General features: G+C 51.0%; 1 protein-coding gene across 3 annotated transcripts in view; it reads left to right on the top strand.

The window, feature by feature from the left end:
• Positions 1-12,522: 12,522 nt before the first annotated feature.
• Tmem51 (transmembrane protein 51) overlaps positions 12,523-17,898 on the top strand; it is a 51,266-nt gene continuing 45,890 nt past the window's right edge. The window contains exon 1 of one of the 3 annotated variants that reach the window (XM_052177974.1): positions 12,523-12,968. The gene's annotated coding sequence lies outside the window, so the exon portion shown is untranslated. Of the gene's footprint in view, positions 12,969-13,193; positions 13,395-13,800; positions 13,886-17,898 lie in introns of those variants that run through there. The other 2 variants (XM_052177973.1, XM_052177975.1) reach the window with 2 other exon arrangements.

Raw genomic sequence — 17,898 nt, 5'->3', positions numbered from 1 at the left:
AACCCTGCCTTTGGATAAGGATGCCAAGGCCCCAAAGGGCTAAATGACTTAGCCAAGGGTTTGAGCCCTGTCAGTATCCCAGAGAGCTAGGGCTTATCTCCCTGGTGGCTGGGCTTTGGGGCCATGTATCTGTGTAGCAAGCAAGCCGTTGCCTCCTGAGCCTACAATTCTAAATGCCCATGCTAGAAGCCCGGGATTGTGGTGTCTTAGTTGAGTTTTACTGCTGTGAACAGACACCATGACCAAGGCAACTTCTATAAAGACAACATTTAATTGGGGCTGGCTTACAGGGTCAGAGGTTCAGTCCGTTATTATCAAGGCGGGAACACGGCAGCATCCAGGCAGGCATGGTGCAGGAGGAACTGGGAGTTCTACATCTTCATCTGAAGGCTGCTAGCAGAAGACTGACTTCCAGGCAACTAGGGTGAGGGTTCTAAAGCCCATGCCCACAGTGACACACCTATCCAAGAAGGCCACACCTCCAAAGAGTGCCACTCCCTGGGTCAAGCACATACAAACCATCACATGTGGTAAAGGCATAGGACATGAAAGAGATCATTAAACTCTTAAAGCAGGAAAATATCAAGCCCAGCTGGCCTGGGGCATAAATTCCAGATATTTGAAAGACAAAGGCAGGGGATTATAACTCAAGTACAGGTAGGTGACTCTGTGTGTGTGTGTGTGTGTGTGTGTGTGTGTGTGTGTGTGTGTGTGCTTGTCTAGCATGAAGCCCTGGCTTCCATCCTCAGCAAGGCAAGGAACAGGTGTATTGTTGTACCTACAATCCCAGCATTTAGGAGCTAGAAAGCAGGATCCGAAGTTCAAGGTCATCCTCAGCTACATAGGGAGATCAAGGCCAGCCTGGGCTACATGAGACTCTGCCTCTAAATAAATAAATAAGCAGAAACAAAGAAAAGAAGACCAAGGATGAAGTTCAGTGATCCGGAGCTCACCGGACATAGTTGAAGCCATAGGTTTAACCCCTAAAAGAAGAAGAAAAAAATTTAAATCTCCATTAGCAAAATAAACTTTAAATTTAAGTTATAGAAAGAAAAACCAGAACCTTTCTCCTTTCTGACCAAATAGAGAGCCAGTGGTTCAGTGACGCCATCGTACCCAGGACTACATGGCCCTTGGACCCTGCACCACTCCTGAGGGAACCTCCAGGGTGGGCTGTCCCTGTCGTAAGCTGTGCTAACTCTCCGTACTCTTAGTGAGCTGGTGGCCAGTGTTCCCTCAGGCAAAGCTGGCCGTGGCAGGGAACTAGTGGGCTCCGAGGGAGAGATGTCTTCCCGGCCAGGCATTAAGAATAAGGGAAGAGGGGTTGGGGATTTAGCTCAGTGGTAGAGCGCTTGCCTAGCAAGCACAAGGCCCTGGGTTCTGTCCTCAGCCCTGTTTAAAAAAAAAAAAAAAAGAATAACGGAAGTCAGGGAGACCCTGCCTGCCAAGCCAGAGGCTGTTAGCAGGATAGAGTGACAGCCAAGTTCCCAGCAGAACCGGGGGACAGACCTCGAGGTTCTGAATGATAACAGGATTTTCTGAAAAAAATGACTTCACCCCGCTTGCCAGGGCAGCCGCTGACTTAGGACCAGCCAGCAGCCAGCGACCGCCCAAGGTAACTCGATTTGCCAGCTCAGTGACTCAGCCTCTGGTCTCGGCCTTCTCTCCTGGCCTCTGCCACCCTCCAGAGAGAAGGTTCACACTGGCTGGCTCGCTTCCCAGGATGGAGTTCCAGGGGCACGCCCAGCCTGATCGCAGGCCACTGAGGCGGCACCAGCCAATCAGCCCCCTTCAGAGGCAGGCTTTAGGAAAAACCTGGACCCAACAACAGTCTTGGGTCTCTTCCGGGTGAGGACACTGCAGAAGGCGTGGCTGAGAATCGAAGTGATGCCTTTGATTGATGGGGATGCGAGGCTTAAAAGGCTGAGCTCTGGGTTCCGGTTCCATCCATTCAAGGACACACACAGCTGTGTAGGAAGCTTAGGACCAGCCGGGAATGCGTGAAGCTGTCGCAAAAATCAAAATGAAGTACTAGAGATGGCTTCATGGCTAAGGTCTTTGCAGAGCCCCAGAATCCATGTTATAATCACGTACTGCATGCTCTTCTGCATACCTGTAACCTCAGTGTTTCGGGGAGGGGCTTGTTGCCCAGCCAGGCTAGCCAATCAGCGATCTCCAAAACCCAGTCAGTGTCTCTGTCAACTGACCTAATACATCTCTAGCCCAGTGCAGTTCATCTTTATGGTCAAAACACCTCTGAACCTCTTGCTGACACATGTATGCACACACACAGGCACATACACTACAAATATGTACATACATACACACACACACACACACACACACACACTAAATCAATCCAGGTGCACTGTAGGGAAAGGTGGGGACTGTGGTGAACTCTAAAGTGTCAGCCACAAGCCTATAATCCCACGATAGTAGGGGCGGGCGAGGCATTTCTGTGTGACATATAGGGGGGACAGGGGAATTGGCATGTATCAGTAGATCGGCTAGTGTACACTACCTGTGGCTTGCTGGTTCTGAGTGACCGTCCAGCCCAGGTGGAGCCTGGAAGACTTCACCGCTGATCCTGGCAGACACTGAGCAGACTCAAGTTTCCCCAGAGGCCAGAGACAGTGATGTGGGAACTGCAGGGAAGATAAGAAGATGTCGGAGACGCCAGGAGTCCCAGGCACAGACTGACCACCCGACCAGAGGGACGGGCAGCTCCAGGATGACCAACGGCCCTTGCTTCCTTCCTTTTAAAAACTCATTGGTTAGAAATTAAAAATAGGGCTGTGTCTTCTTAGGTCGTTGATCTCTTGCTCCCTCAGATAGCCAGCTCCCTGAGGAGAGCGAACCTTGAAGACTCAAGTAAGGTGGTTCAGTGGATGATGAGCTTGCCTGCTATGTAATTCCTGCCACTGGGAAGGCTGAGGAAGATTCTAACCTCAACGACAGCCTCAGCGCTCTTGTATTTTATACATTGCTATAGGAAAAAAAACTTGTCAAAGAAAGTTAAGGAAGGGAAGAAGGAAGGGCTTCTCTTCTCTACAGTTTGGTGCATGGCCTATCATAGTAAGGGAGGGAGGGAGGGAGGAGTGGGAGGTGTCTGGTTTTGTTCCTCCACAGCCAGCTACTTTCCTATTGATCATATTGTATCCACAGCCAGTGTCTTAGTTACTTGCTGAGAGGAGACATTATGACCAAGGCAACTTAACAGAAGAACAAGCAAAATTGGGTTTCACAGTTTTTTAAGGACAAGTCCACAACCATTATGGTGGAGAGCCTGGGGACAGGCAGGCATGGTGCTGCAGCAGGAGCTGAGAGGTTATATCTTGAGAAACAACCATGGGACAGAGAGAGAGACAGAGAGGCAAAGAGACAGAGACACAGAGCAGAGACAGAGAGATAGACACAGAGACAGAGACACAGAGAGATAGAGACACAGAGACAGAGACACAGAGAGACAGAGACAGAGAGACAGAGATAGAGCACTAACTAGAAGTGGTTTGGGCTTTTGAAACCTCAAAGGCCTCCTCCACACAAGTGGCACACCCCCTAATCCTTCTCAAACACATGAGCCTATGGGCCTGGTTTCCTTCAACCATCACAGCTAGGAAGTAAAACAAGACGGATGCTGGTGCTCCCCTTCTTCCTTTCCTCCTTCCTCCCTCCCTCCTTCCTTCCGATCCTGAGACAGGGCTTTGTGCTTCCCAGGCTGGCCTTTAACTGTGTATAGCAAAGGGTGAAACTGAACTTCAATCCTCCTGCCTCCACCTCCCAAGCTACAGAATTGCAGTAATGTCCTGCCACGCCCAGGGTGTTTGGTGCTGGGGATGGACCCAAGGCCTTGGTGCATTAGGCAGGTACTCTATCAACCTAGCTACTTCTCTGGCCCATGGGATGGGGCTGCTCACATCCAGGGCAGGTCTTCTCACTCAGTGAGACGTCTTTGGAAAAGCCCCCAGAGACACACTCAGAAGTGTCTCTTAGGCAATTGTAAATCCAGTCAATTTGACAATAAGACTGTCTTACTTAGGGTTTCCTTAGTTGCTGTGGAGTAACACCCTGTCCAAGGCAACTCTTGTAAGGACAACATTGAATTGGGGCTGGCTTACAGGTTCAGAGGTTCAGTCCATTGTTGTCATGGCCTCCAGGCAGGCATGGGGCAGGAGAAGCTGAGACTTCTACATCTTATTTGAAGGCAATCAGGAGAAGGTGTCTTCCAGATAGCTAGGAGGAGGTTCTCAAAGTTCCCCTCAACCCCCCGGTGATCCACTTCCTCCAACAAGGCCACACCTACTCCAACAAGGCCACGCCTACTCCAACAAGGCCACCCCTACTCCAACAAGTCCACACCTACTCCAACAAGGCCACACCTCCTAATAGTGCCACTTCCCATGGGCCAAGCAAACTCAAACCACCACAAAGACTAACCATTACACCATCTTAAAATCAAGGAGTGAGAGACAGAGACAGAGCTTTTTTTCTTCTTCTTTTTTCTTTTTTTTCCCTTCTTTTGGATTTTTGAGACAGGGTTTCTCTGTGTAGCCCTGGCTGTCCTGGAATTCACTCTGTAGACCAGGCTGGCCTTGAACTCAGAAATCTACCTGCCTCTGCCTCCCAAGTGCTGGGATTACAGGTGTGCACCACCACGCCTGGCTCAGAGCTTTTCTTAAAAAAATACCATTTGTCTAGCATATGCAGGGTCTTGGGTTCAATACACACACAGACACACACATACACACACACTAGATAAATAGATAACTAAACTTAAAAACAAATTAAAAATAAGCCAGCAGAAAAGAATACAGTAGAATTTGCCTAGTACTCTTCTACTCACAATGACTGAAGAAGCAGAAACGTCACCTAATAACACGAATTTACAAAATTAAAATTAAAGAGAAAAAACCATTTGTAGGACTGTGTGCAGTGGAAAGCACTTGCCCCAAGCATGCACGGGAGCCTTGGGCCGACAGGACTCTGTTGACGGACTTCTGGGGTTGCGCTCAGACCCTAACACTGAGTGGCCACCTGAGCTGGATCCTGCTGTGTCAGTCTCTCATCTGTAAGGTGAGGTTGGCTGGTGATGTCCTTTCTCAAGTGGCCAAGGAGGATAAATGGGTCTGCACTCAATGTATGGAGGGACATAAGTAGACTCCATGCTTTGTGGGTATTGACTGCTGTGGCAAACTCTCTGTGTGTGTGTGTGTGTGTGTGTGTGTGTGTGTGTGTGTGAGCGCACGCATGCGTATGGACGTATGCACACCTATAGAGGCCAGAGGTCAAGCTCTGGTGTCATTTCCTCAGGAGCCATCCACTGTAGTTTTTGAGGCAAAGTCTCTCACTAAGGCCTGGGTTCATAGGTTAGGCTAGTCTGACTGGCTAGCAAGCCCCAGGGACCCTTCCTTCTCCACAGCCTTGTTTTTATAAGCAACCACCACATGCTTCTTTTTTTAAAAACATGGGTGCTGGGGGTGGGGGGAGGGAGTTGAACTCAGATCCTCATGATTTGGCAGCAAGCCACCTTTCAGCCCTAGAGAGGATGTTAATGGCTGTTTCTCAGCCTAAGTGTTGGGTTTGTTTCTTCTGTGTCTAAGTCACAGGGGATCCTCGCTCTGCCCCAGTGATTCCAAGGCACTTATAAACTGGCAGTGGGGGCCCAACCTCCAGTGAGCCTTCACCCTGAGGGTCCCTCCCACTGGGGAGGCTGGCCCAGGCTTCAACAGGATGCTTTTCAAGTCCTTTTTAGTGAGAGAAATTGGAATCCCTCTGTTCTAGTTCCCTTCTCTCCTGTAATAAAACACTACAAAAACCACTTAGGAGAGGGAAGGGTTAGTTTCATTTTCTAGCTTATAGTTCATCATCAAGGGAAGCCAGGCCTGGACCTCAAGGCAGGCAACCCAGAGGCCGGAACAGAAGCAGAGGCCATGGGGGAACTCTGCTTACTGACTTTCTCTCCAGGCCTGCCTCTGCCTGCCTTCTTACAGCACCCAGAGCCACCTGCCCAGGGATGGAGGGCCCTGCCCATCGTGGTCTAGGCTCTCCCACATTAATCAGAAAGATTTCCCAGGGCTAGAGAGATGGCTGAGCAATTCAGAGCACTGACTGCTCTTCCAAAGGACCTGGGTTCAAATCCCAACACCACATGGCAGCTCACAACTGTCTGTCACTTCAACATCTGAACTCTCACACAGTCACGCAGGCAGGCAAAACATGAATGCACATAAAATCAAAATAAATATTTTTTAAAAGAGGGAAGCTTCTTAAGAAAGAAAGAACGGAGCCAGGCAGTGGTGGTGCACGCCTTTAATTCCAGCAGTTGGGAGGCAGAAGCAGGTGGATTTCTGAGTTCGAGGCCAGCCTGGTCTACAGAGTGAGTTCCAGGACAGCCAGGGCTATACAGACAAACCCTGTCTCAAAACAAAACAAAACAAAACAAAACAAAACAAAACGGAAGGGAGGGAGGGAGGAAGAAAGGAAGGAAGGAAGGAAGAAAGAAAGAAAAAAAGAAAGAAAGAAAGAAAGAAAGAAAGAAAGAAAGAAAGAAAGAAAGAAAGAAGAAAAGAAATGACACCATAGACACACCCACAAGCTAGTATGAAGGGGGTAATTTCTAAATCGAGGTTCTCTCTTTTCAGATGACTCTAACTTCAGGTAGTGTCAAGTTGACAAAAACCAGAATGTCCTCAAACCAACTTAAGCCTTAAGCCAGAGGAAAGTCAGGAGAAAACTAGAGTCCTGCGAGGCCCTTGGGGGCCGGCGGGCCATAGCCAGCACGTGGCTATTACGTCTCTCTCCATCTGCTGCTGGAAACGAACCTGAGGTGTGTTAGAAGCCGCCTGACATTGGCAGCCACTGCTGTAACCGCCTTCCTGCTGCAGACAGAGCCTCCATGTGCAGGTGAGGCTTCCGTGTGACCCCAGTGCCTCTGGATGACCCCAAGTCACAGTCACCCAAACGGGCCCTGCTGATAAAACGCGCCAAGGGGACTTGACAGGAACGTCCAAGGACTGTCTCACTAGCGCAGAAAGAGCCGCTGGAAGAGGGGACGGCCGGGTTTGTCCTCTAAGGTAGCAAGCTGCAAGGCTGAGCATCACACTGGGTTGAGAGGCTGCACTGAGAGCAGTGGGAGGGGCTAAGGTCTGCAGCAAACACCCTCAGCTTGGCACTGTGGGGCATGGATTTAGAGGGGCAGATGAGGCCTAGCAGGGCATCCCTGCACACATATCTAGTGGAGAAAGCCACTGGCTCCGTACAATCAGGGGTCCCGAGAACCACGGCCTGTCAGAAATGGAGGTGCATGCCTCGAATCCCAGCACTCAGAGGCAGGAATACTCAGAGACTCTCCATACATTCCCAGGCTAGCCTGGTCTACATAGTGAGTTCCAGGCCAGCCTGGTCTACATAGTGAGTTCCAAGCTAGCCTGGGCTACATAATGAGTTCCAGGGCTATATATAAGACCTTGTCTCAAAAACAACAGACTGGAGAGATGGCTCAGCAGTTAAGAGCACTGTCTGCTCTTCCAGAGGTCCTGAGTTCAATTCCCAGCAACCACATAATGGCTCACAACCATCTGTAACAGCAACTGTGTACCCATATACATAAAATAAATAAATGAATCTTTAAAAAAAAAAGAGAGCAATGGCGGTGTGCCCATATATATAAAATAAAACAATAACAAAACAAACAAACAAAAATCAAATCATAACAACACAGAACAGGACAAGAGAAGCTGTCCTAAGTGCTGGGATGTCCCCACAAGCTCTGTTCCCAGCTTTCTGGCTTGTCCCCATTGGCCCATTGACTCTGGGAGAGTAGGCAGAGAACATATTTCTGAAATTAATTTTCTTTTCAGGAAATGAGACAAAACCTGTTTCCTTTAAACACCCTCTGATTTTGCACAGCATCGCGTGAGTCCAGTTTGCCGGCTCTAAGGAGCTGACTCAGCCCTCAGAGAGGATGGCCCAGTCTGTCACTCCTACAGCTCCCCGAGCAAGAAGACATGTCACTTCCTGGTGACCAATGGGGACGATCTAGCCCGAGGACAAGTTGTACACGCCCGTGACTTAGTGCTGACTGCGGGAGAGTCAGTGGCAAAGATGTTTGAGCTCAGTTCTTCCCAGGTGCAGCAATGAACCCCAGTAAGGGTAAGTGGGGGGGGGGGTCTACATTCAGGAGGCTGAGGCTAGCCCAAATAATGATTTCTGTTTAAAAAAAATAAAAAATAAATGAGTAAAACAGGGACCTAGGAGGGAAAATAGTGACAGATGGTAGAAACCACAGCCAGCAATGGAAGGCACAGGACTGACAGCTGGCGCCTGGCCAGCCTCTAAATATTTATAAACATATTCAAAACTTTTAAATTACATTGGCTTACATGTGGAGGTCAGAGGGCAATCGGGGGAGCGGGTCTGTCTCTCCTGTTAAGCAGATCCCTAGGAACAAATTCAAATCAACACTGAGCCATCCCTGCTGGCCCAGGAGCACGTAGATCAGTTGTTATTTTAAGTGTGTATGTTGGGGGCAAACCTATGCTACAGTGCGCATGTGCTGGTCAGAGAGCTGTCCACCTTCACCTGGGTCTGGGATTTGAACTCACACCATCAAGCTTGCACAGCATGCGCTTTACCCATTGCACCATCTTGCTGGCCCATGAGCACATTGTTTTAATTGAGTAGATATTTTCTTTCCACCGACACATAATCAGGAAAAGGTCATTGGCCAGGAACAATATGGATTGTTTTTTTGTTTTGTTTTGTTTTTGGCTTTTTGTTTTATAGTTCCTTTTTTCTTTCTTGCTGGCCCATGTTTTAATTGAGTTCTTTTTTTCTTTCTTTCTTTCTTTTCTTCTTTTTCTGAGACAGGGTTTCTCTGTGTAGCCCTGGCTGTCCTGGAACTCACTCTGTAGACCAGGCTGGCCTCGAACTCAGAAATCTGCCTGCCTCTGCCTTCCAAGTGCTGGGATTAAAGGTGTGCACCACCACTGTCCGGTTCTTTTTTTTTTAATTAGTGTTTGTTTTTTTTTTTTTTTTTTTTTGGTGGGGGAAGGATTGTTTTTTTTGTTTTTTTTTTTTTGTTTTGTTTTTTTAGTTTTTGGTTGTGTGTGTGTGTGTGAGACACAGACACACACACACACATACACACACACTGAGACAGACCCACACAAAGCTATCCTCAAGAAGGGTGACCTTGATCTTCTGATCCCCCTGCCTCTGCTCCCAAAGGCATGGCGATTACAGGTGTGCATCACCAAGCCCAGCTAGACTTTCAGTTTTAAGCACCACGTGCCGCTCAGCCAGCGTTCGGAACAGCCCAGCAGACAAGCCTGCTCTGAAAAGTCCTGTGTTCCCGTCCTCAGCAGCTGCAGTTCTGATGCCACAGCAACTCACACAGAGCACATCATCCGGCTGCTCTGATACGCATATTGATTCTTCGGGGTGGGGGGGAGGTGTATTTTTAACACCACTATTTTTATTCTGTTTTCTTCTTGATGTGCTGAGGATGGGACCCTGGGCCATACGCGGGCTATGCATTTCATCATTATAATCGTCACTACAACGAGACAGGATATCGTGTAGCCCAGGCTGGCCTCAAACCTAGCTATATACACAAGGATGACTTGCAGTTCTGATCCTCCTGCCTCCATCTCCTTAGTGCTAGGATTACAAGACTGTGCCACCCCAATGGGGTCTATTCCCTGCTGGGAAACACAGGCAGGGCAAACACTCTACCCACTGAACTACATCTTCAGGGCCTATTTTAAGAACTATTTAACTTAATTAGTTTATTGTCTTGGAGAGAATTTCATTCAGTTACTCAAGCTAGGTCTGGAGATGCATTTTAATGGAAAAGTCCTCTGTTCCCATACATGAGGCCCAAGTTTCGATACTCACTGACAATAAAAGAAGGTTGCCCAAGGTGACCTCAAATGTGCCATCCTCCTGCCTCAGCATCTGGAGCATCTGGGGCCATAGACATGTGCCCCCTGTGTGCCCAGCCAGCATCACTGTTTTTACATTTAAAGAAAGAAACTGAGGCCCAGAGAGGATACGACATTTTCCCAAGGTCACACAGTTGAAAACGACAGAGAAGCCAAAAAATTAAATAAATAAATAAAGATGGATCTGATGAAATCTTACCCTCTTTCTAAATCTGTGATTCAGGCTATATCCCGGTGTCTCTTGAGAGAAGAGCTTTCCAAGGGATGGTCAGCAGAAGAGGCTGGTGAAATCAGCATTGGTCTATACAGCTGAGAGTGCTAGACGTCTCCACTCCCTGTGGCTACTGTAACAAATTGCCAGGAACTACTGTTCAGCTTAGAGCAGCAAGGTTACATACAGCTCTGGAGGTCAGGTACCAGCGTCTCCCAGGCTAAAATCATTAACGAGTGTGAGGACCCTTAGCAAGTGTGAAGACCCTTCTGGGCTTTCTACCACACAATCTATTCCTACCATCTTCAGCTCTTACAGGCCTCTAAGCTCCCTTGGCTGTCACAGGACCCTTTTCAGAAGCTGTATCTGATTCCTTCTTCCATGGGACATCTCAGATGTGATTAACCCTCCTACCTTCTGCTGATAAAAGCCCCTGTGACCCCTTTGGATAACCCTGATTTCCAGATTCACAGCTTGATCATACCTGTAGTCTACCAATGAAGGTCCTGGGTCCCAGAGACCGAGATGTGACCAGCTTTGGAGGCCCATTATTCTGCCAGCTCTTAGAAATTCCTGGTGTGGGTATTCAGAGCCAGGGTCCTGCAGAGACCCTCAGCTTAAATCAAAACAACCCCAGTGCTGGCAGATCCAAGAATATAACCCTCCTTGTTTTTTGAGGCCTCCTCTGAAAGATCAGAAAGATCTTCCTCTTAGTGCTCTGTGAAGGTCAGATGTTTGCAGCACAGGGTTCAGTAGATAGTGACCATTATCCAACCCCAACCCCGATGTCCTGTAATAACAGATGCTCTAGTAAGGGCTACTACTGCAATGAAACACCATAACCGTGTGTGTGTGTGTGTGTGTGTGTGTGTGTGTGTGTCTGCGTGTGTGTGTCTGCCTGTGTGTGCGTGTCTGTGTGTGTGTCTCTGTGTGTGCGTGTCTGTGTGTGTGTCTCTCTGTGTGTGTGTGTCTGTGTGTGTCTGTGTGTGTCTGTGTGTGTCTGTGTGTGTGTCTGCATGTGTGTGTGTGTCTGTGTGTGTGTGTCTGTGAGTGTGTCTGTGTGTGTCTGTGTGTGTCTGTGTGTGTGTGTCTGCATGTGTGTGTGTGTCTGTGTGTCTGTGAGTGTGTCTGTGTGTGTGTGTGTCTGTGTGTGTGTGTGTGTCTGGGTGTGGGTCTCTCTGTGTGTGTGTGTCTGTGTGTGTCTGTGTGTGTCTGTGTGTGTGTGTCTGCATGTGTGTGTGTTTCTGCATGTGTGTGTCTGCATGTGTGTGTCTGCCTGTGTGTGTGTCTATGTGTGTGTGTCTGTGTGTGTGTGTCTGTGAGTGTGTCTGTGTGTGTGTGTCTGTGTGTGTGTGTCTGTGTGTGTGTTTGGCTTACACTTCCGCATCACTGCTCATCATTGAAGGGAATCAGGCGGGAACTCAAGCCAGGCAGGAACCTGGAGGCAGGAGCTGATGCAAAGGCCACGGAGGAGTGCTGCTGATTGGCTTGCTCCTCAGGTTGTTCTGACTGCTTTCTGCACCACTCAGGACCCCCAGCCCAGCGGTCCCCACGATGGACCACACCCTCCCCTAATCATCACTAATTAAGAAAATACTGTACAGACTTGCCCACAGCCCAGTCTTATGGGAGCATTTTCTCAGCTGAGGTTCTCTTGACCAAGATGACTATAGCTTGTGGCAAGCTCACAGGAAGCTAGGCAGCGCGATAGCGGTGCAGTAAGGAGGCAGGCAGCTCCTGTGGGAAGATGCAGAGCACACTTCCTTTGTGACTCTCTTGTGTTTTTCTCTTAGCTCAAGCTTTGGCTGTTAAGTCCTTGGTCTCTCTCCACTTGGAAGAGACGGACCTGCCCAGCTAGATTAGATGCAGAGTAGGGGCAGATCTGGGGCTGGATTCCGGCATGGAAAAGTACCAGTGCTCCTTGCTTCCACCGTTGGGACTGTCTGAATGACCTGCCTCGAGTCTGTCAGGGTGAAATGCAAACTATAGGCCTGGGCTGTGCAGGCTTAAGGGAGAATGATCCGGGGTGGGGGTGGGGGGAATGGGAACATAGGCCTGGTTCAGAGTAAGGGCGTGAGATGTTAGCAGTTACTCTTGCGCTCCGAGGCTGTTTCCAAAAATGCCTTTTGCACCTCCCAAATCACAAGCCATTCCCCAATTAATCCCTTGTTACCTATCAGTGCAAATAAGAAGTAGCAATGTATATAGTGTGATTGGACTCCGGAAGTATACAGCTCGGTAAATATGCCGAGCAGGGGTACCCAGGAATTCCAAGCGAACTTGGCTGCAGCCAAGTATCCGGAAAGCTGTCACCACCCCTCCCCGCCCGTAGGAGGCGCCTTTTAACCCCAGCCGAATTCTCTGACACCGGCTACCCGACTTCTCAGGCCTTGAACTTCAAAGCGCTCGGCGCGCACCCACGAAGTCACCCAGGTCGGAATTCAGAGCTGGCAGGGCACGCGGATCCGTGCCCGGAGTCGTGGGGTTTCCAGGCAAACTTCCAGGCAGGTGAGGAGCCGTTCAGTTCAGATCACCCTCCCCGCTTCCTGGCAGAAGAAGAAAACAGCCTGTGATTCGCTGGAAAGTTTTCTGCCAAGCTGAGAACGCGCCACTTACGGGGACACTCCCGAGCTAGACTAGGGCTCGAAGTGGCGATCCGGAGGGCGTCCGGGACACCAGAGAGTGTGGGAACTGGCCAAAAGCATGAACTGAGAAGCTGGGAAAACTTCGCTTCCTTCCTCCTTCCCTCCTCCACCCATCATTAGGCTGGGCGGCCGGGAATCGCGGGAGCGGCGGCCTGCGCGCACAGGAAGGTGAGTTTACAGCCAGGTGAGGTCGCCGAAAAGGGACTCCCAGCTCCCATAATCGCAAGTGACCCCCTTAGACAGCCATCCCCCAGCCGCAGAGTGGGAGGTCCGGGACCCTGCACTGCGTTGCGCAGTGCCAGGCCCTCCAGCCCTGCTCCGCCCCGGGGTCCCGGTCCCCGCCTGGTGGCGTAGGGCGCAGGGTGGGCAGGTGGGCGGCGCCTCCTGCAGGCGCCCTCGGTCCCTCCCTCCTGCTCTCGGTGCTTTGGTCCGTGCTGGGTGAGCACCACAGAGGTCCCCGGGCTGCGCGCCCTCTCCACGCCGTGCTCCCGGGCTCCGGCTCCCCGGCCCGCGATTGCCTGGGGTGGGGGTGTCGCGGAACCCCCAGCCCCGGGCCTCCGGACAGAGACCCAGCGTGGACTTCTGCCTTCGGGGGTGAGTCCGAGTTCTCGCGCCGAAAAGTGTACGGTAGGGCCCGGGCTCGGTATCAGTGCGTCCGGGAGCCTCATGTCGGACGTGTTCCCCAGGGGACTCGGTCCCCCCGCACCCCCCCCCCCGCACCCTCCGCAGCCGCACCCGGCCCATGTGGGGTACTCCCGCCTCCCTGCGTCGCTCTAGCTTCTGCCTCGGGGGCCCCCTGTTGGCGGGGACAGGTGCCATCCGCTTGCTCCTGGACAGAGGCACCTGGGCACTTTTTGAGAGGAAAGAACTTGGATAGGGCACTGAGACGGTTGTGGGAGCCTCGACCTCGTAATGTGGGGGTGGACACTATCTATTCTTGCTTCCTTCTGACTGTTACCGGATTAAGAAGCAATCGAGGGGTGGAGAGCCAGAGGCCCTCCAGGATCCTTGGTTTCTTCGCTTGTAAAATAGGAAATGACGGAGCCCTAGATTGAGGCTAAGCATTCGCAGACCAATGACTGTGGGTAAGTTACAGGGTGCATGGAAGAACAAAATACCTACGACATAGTAGGTTTGCTCACAATTGGTGTGAGTGTTGAGGGTGCATTTGAGGAGGGGACATCAAGTCTGATGATCACGTCGGCCACTTGAAGAGAGAGATTTTGTCTCAACCACAGGGTAGGAGCAGGAGACCTGTCCTGCAAGGCGGGGGTGGGGGTGGGGGGCGGTACTCCTCTGATGGTGCAGGTGGCCCTGAGCCAGGTCTTTGGTCATTATGGGAATTTAGAAATGGAAGTCTGAGCGGAGTGAAGGGATAGGATCTAGGAAAGCTAAGCAGCCTTGCAGGGGCTGGGGTCCCCACCTCTCCCCTCCAGGGCCTCCTCTGGCTTTTATTTTGAAGTCAGACTTGAAGGTTGGCCTCTTAAGAGAAGGAGGGTCAAACAGTTTTCCCACTGAGACCTGTCACTTAGGGTCCTTGGGGGGGGGAGTTACTCCATTCCAAATGTCTCTCTCAGAGCCAGATCAAAGGTTCCCCCAACCCAGAGGGGAAGAAAAGGGTGACCAGAGAGAAAGAGAGACTGGTGGTGATTCTGTTGGCTGTTGGGCATCACCCAAGGCCGGGCCTGCTAATCAGGAAATCAAGGAAGTCAGCAGTAGATGTGACAAGGGCTATGTGAGGGACGTCGGACAAAGTCACCTCGCCCCCTCGGAGCCTGACTCCGCCTCCTGAACAGCTTTGGTGGCACATACTCTGTAGTTAATTTATTAGGGGACTTGGAGAGAGGGGAAAGTGAGTACTGGTGTAGTCATCAAGATGTTGGCATCCCTGGGGGACAGGAGAGGAAGATGGAAGAGCAGTTGAGATGACAAGAAGAATAATGTAGAGGTCTATAGCTGTGCGGATGTCCTGGGTGGAGGACCATTCGGGTAGTGTGGGGGGGCTTATGAGCGGGTTGAGGGGAAAGTTGAAGATCTGGGGGTTTGCGAGGAGATGGACTGGGCAGGCGGGGGTGGGAGGGAAATGGGAGCATCATCCCACAGAGGTGAGCAGAGGTAGGCCAGGCATTTTGTGTAAGCCAGGAGCTGCTGAGGATGGGCTGCGTAGACACACACTTTCGGCCTTAAGGCAGGGGAGACGTCTGATCCTAAGGTTCAGATCATTCTGGCGTGAAGGTGGGAGGCCTGGGGGAGGGGGGCTAGAGTACCTGCTTGTCTACCTGCTTGTCATGTGAGGCCCAAGGTTCCATACCTGGCACTGAACAAGTCACGGCGGCAGCACCTAGACATTCCTAAACTTAACTCAGAAAAACACAGCCAGGAGCAGGAAAACTGGCTCTGGGCTGAACAGCAGAGACCCTGAGGGGCACCGGTAGGAGACCACACAGGAGGCAAGGTTTAACTTGTGACCATCACATGTGACTGATGATCCAGGGCCAGATCCCCAGACTCTGTGGGAGGCCCAAGTGGTTGTTCTCTCTACTACCAGAGCGTCCACAAACTCCCAGGATGTCAGCAGGGCCCCGGACCCTCCAGTGAGTGCTTGGGTTCCTGATGTCACAGGTTCAGGGCCTTCTCTGGCTACAGTGGGAACAGAAGAGGCAGCCCCTGCTGTTGTCTCCTCAGAGCAGCTCGGCCTTTCCGGTTTTATTTTTTTGGGGGGTGGGGCTCCAGATACACACCAGCATATTTCTGCATTTTTGCCCTTCCCTGTTCTGAGGCTGGCAGGGAGCCTCTCCCGTCTCTTGTTGCAGTTGCAGATCAAAAAGAGATCCCAGGGCGGGATTCTTGGGAGTCAGAGGCGCTGGGGAAATTCCAGATGCTTCTCTCCACGGGGCGGGGGCGTGAGGAATCTGTATCTGGCCTGCTGCTTCCTTTCCCGTTTATGGTCCATGCCCTGGCACTCAGGGATACATCCTGCACTCAGCAGGCTTGGGAACACCCTCCGTGTGTGAAGTGAGTCTCTCACCGCCAGAAGTAACAGGCAGATCCTGTAGTGTGTCAGGTGGCGAGGAGCTTCTAGCCCTCCGCACACCACATTCATGTGACCCGTGTAACTCAGAAGGACCAGAGACCTGCGCAGCAGGTGGATGCGCATCGGAAGTCCAGACTTCCTGGGGTCCTTCATGAGATCCTGAGGGGGAGTGGCCACATGGGGGACCAGTTGGATGATTTCATAGTTTCCGGGTCTGGCTGGATGTTCCATTGAGTCCCACTTCTCCTCAGCCTGGACAGGTGGCACAGCTTAGCCTGGTCTGACAGTTCCCCCACCCCCACCCCCAGCCCTTGGCGCCAGGCCTCCTCTCCTGGGAGCTCTTGTTTGGTTTTCTTTCCTTGCCACAGGCCAGGCTGCCTTGACCACTTCTACCGGGGCCAGAAATCTGACAGGTGGGTCGAGGCTAAGTGGTTCCAGCCACCACACCTTGGGTGGATTCCTAAATCCCCTCTCTCAAGCCCCAGTCCCTTCTCAGAACGCCAGCTTGGCCCTGGCACCCTGCCTGCGGCCGTTCAGCTGTTCACTCTGGCTCCTGTCTCTCCTGGCCTAGATTTGCAGGCTCAGCCGCTCTCACATTTGCATGCCGGTCACTTTAGGACCCAGGATGTTGGAACCAGCAAGGGGGGGGGGCTTAGCTTCAGAAATCCAGTCTCCTAATCTTACAAGTGGGGAAACTGAGGCCCAAGAAAAAGGGAAGGAAGGACATGCCTGAGCTTAAAGCCAGGACCGGGCCTTGACTTTCCCAGTTCTGTCTTGGATGATTTATTGCTATATTTTATTTACTGTTATTGTGTGTGTGTAGGTGTGTGCAGGCCAGAGCATGGGCAGAGAGGTCAGAAGAAACCTTTGGGGAGTCAGTTGTCTCTTCTTCCTTGGTTTCCAGGGATGGGGGCTCAGGACATCAGCCTTGGCAGCAAGCACCTTTCCCTGCTGCGCCATTCCACCAGGCTATCTTGGATGTTTCTCGGGTCCTTCTGTTTGTCCGTCTGATATACGACAATCTCATGTAGCCCGAGCTGGATTTGAACTCTGTATGTAGCTGAGGGTGGCTTCTGGTCCTCCTACCTTACCTCCTGAGTACAAGGACCACACATATCCAACACCACACCCAGCTGGCGCTGGGGCCTCTTGGGTTTACCATTTTCAGATCCAGTCTGCTCATTGTCCCCTGGGAGGGAGCTGCTGGTGACGTGTGTCTGACAGCCCCTCGTCCACTGAGCCATACAGGTGTCCCTGCACCTGCAGACTAAGGAAGCCGCTGCTTCTCCAGATGGCGAGCACACATATGCCTTGTAAGGACAGGAAGGGACAGCATCATAGACCCAGCGACACTGGCTGTAAAGTTGATTGACCTCAGGCCTACACACACACACACACACACACAGAACACACATGCACACAGCACATATATACATACACACATTGATTGAAACATGTTTTCACTATGTAGTCCTGAACTCTATGTAGACCAGGCTGGCCTCAAACTCACAGAGATCCTCCTGCCTCCCTAGTCTCAGGATTATTATTATTTTTTTTTTTTTTGGTTTTTTGGATTTGGTTTTTTTGAGACAGGGTTTCTCTGTATAACCCTGGCTGTCCTGGAACTTACTCTGTAGTCCAGGCTGGCCTCACACTCAAAAACCCGCCTGCCTCTGCCTCCTAGAGTGCTGGGATTACTGGTGTGCACCACCACTGCCCAGCTCCTAGTCCTAAGATTAAAGGCATGTGCCACCACTACCAGCACATTTTGATCAATTTTTAAAATCACATTATTATATTATTATTATTATTATTATTATTATTACTGTGTGTGAGAGAGAGGGTGGAGGGGTACAGTCATTCCAAGGTATAGCTACAGAAATCAGAGGACAACTTTGCAGGAGGTGGTTCTCTTCTTTTGTATTATGAAATACAAAACTTGGTTTCATAGTATATATGCCCTGGGTTCAGCAGTTCCCTTTTAAAGAATTCAGAAAGCCGGGCGGTGGTGGTGCAGCCTTTAATCCCAGCACTTGGGAGGCAGAGGTAAGCAGATTTTTTTGA

Source organism: Apodemus sylvaticus, chromosome 3 (assembly GCF_947179515.1).
Source record: "Apodemus sylvaticus chromosome 3, mApoSyl1.1, whole genome shotgun sequence".
Classification (NCBI taxonomy): Eukaryota; Metazoa; Chordata; class Mammalia; order Rodentia; family Muridae; genus Apodemus; species Apodemus sylvaticus.
The sequence above is the reverse complement of the archived record's forward strand: the minus strand, read 5'-3'. Positions and strand labels throughout refer to the sequence as shown.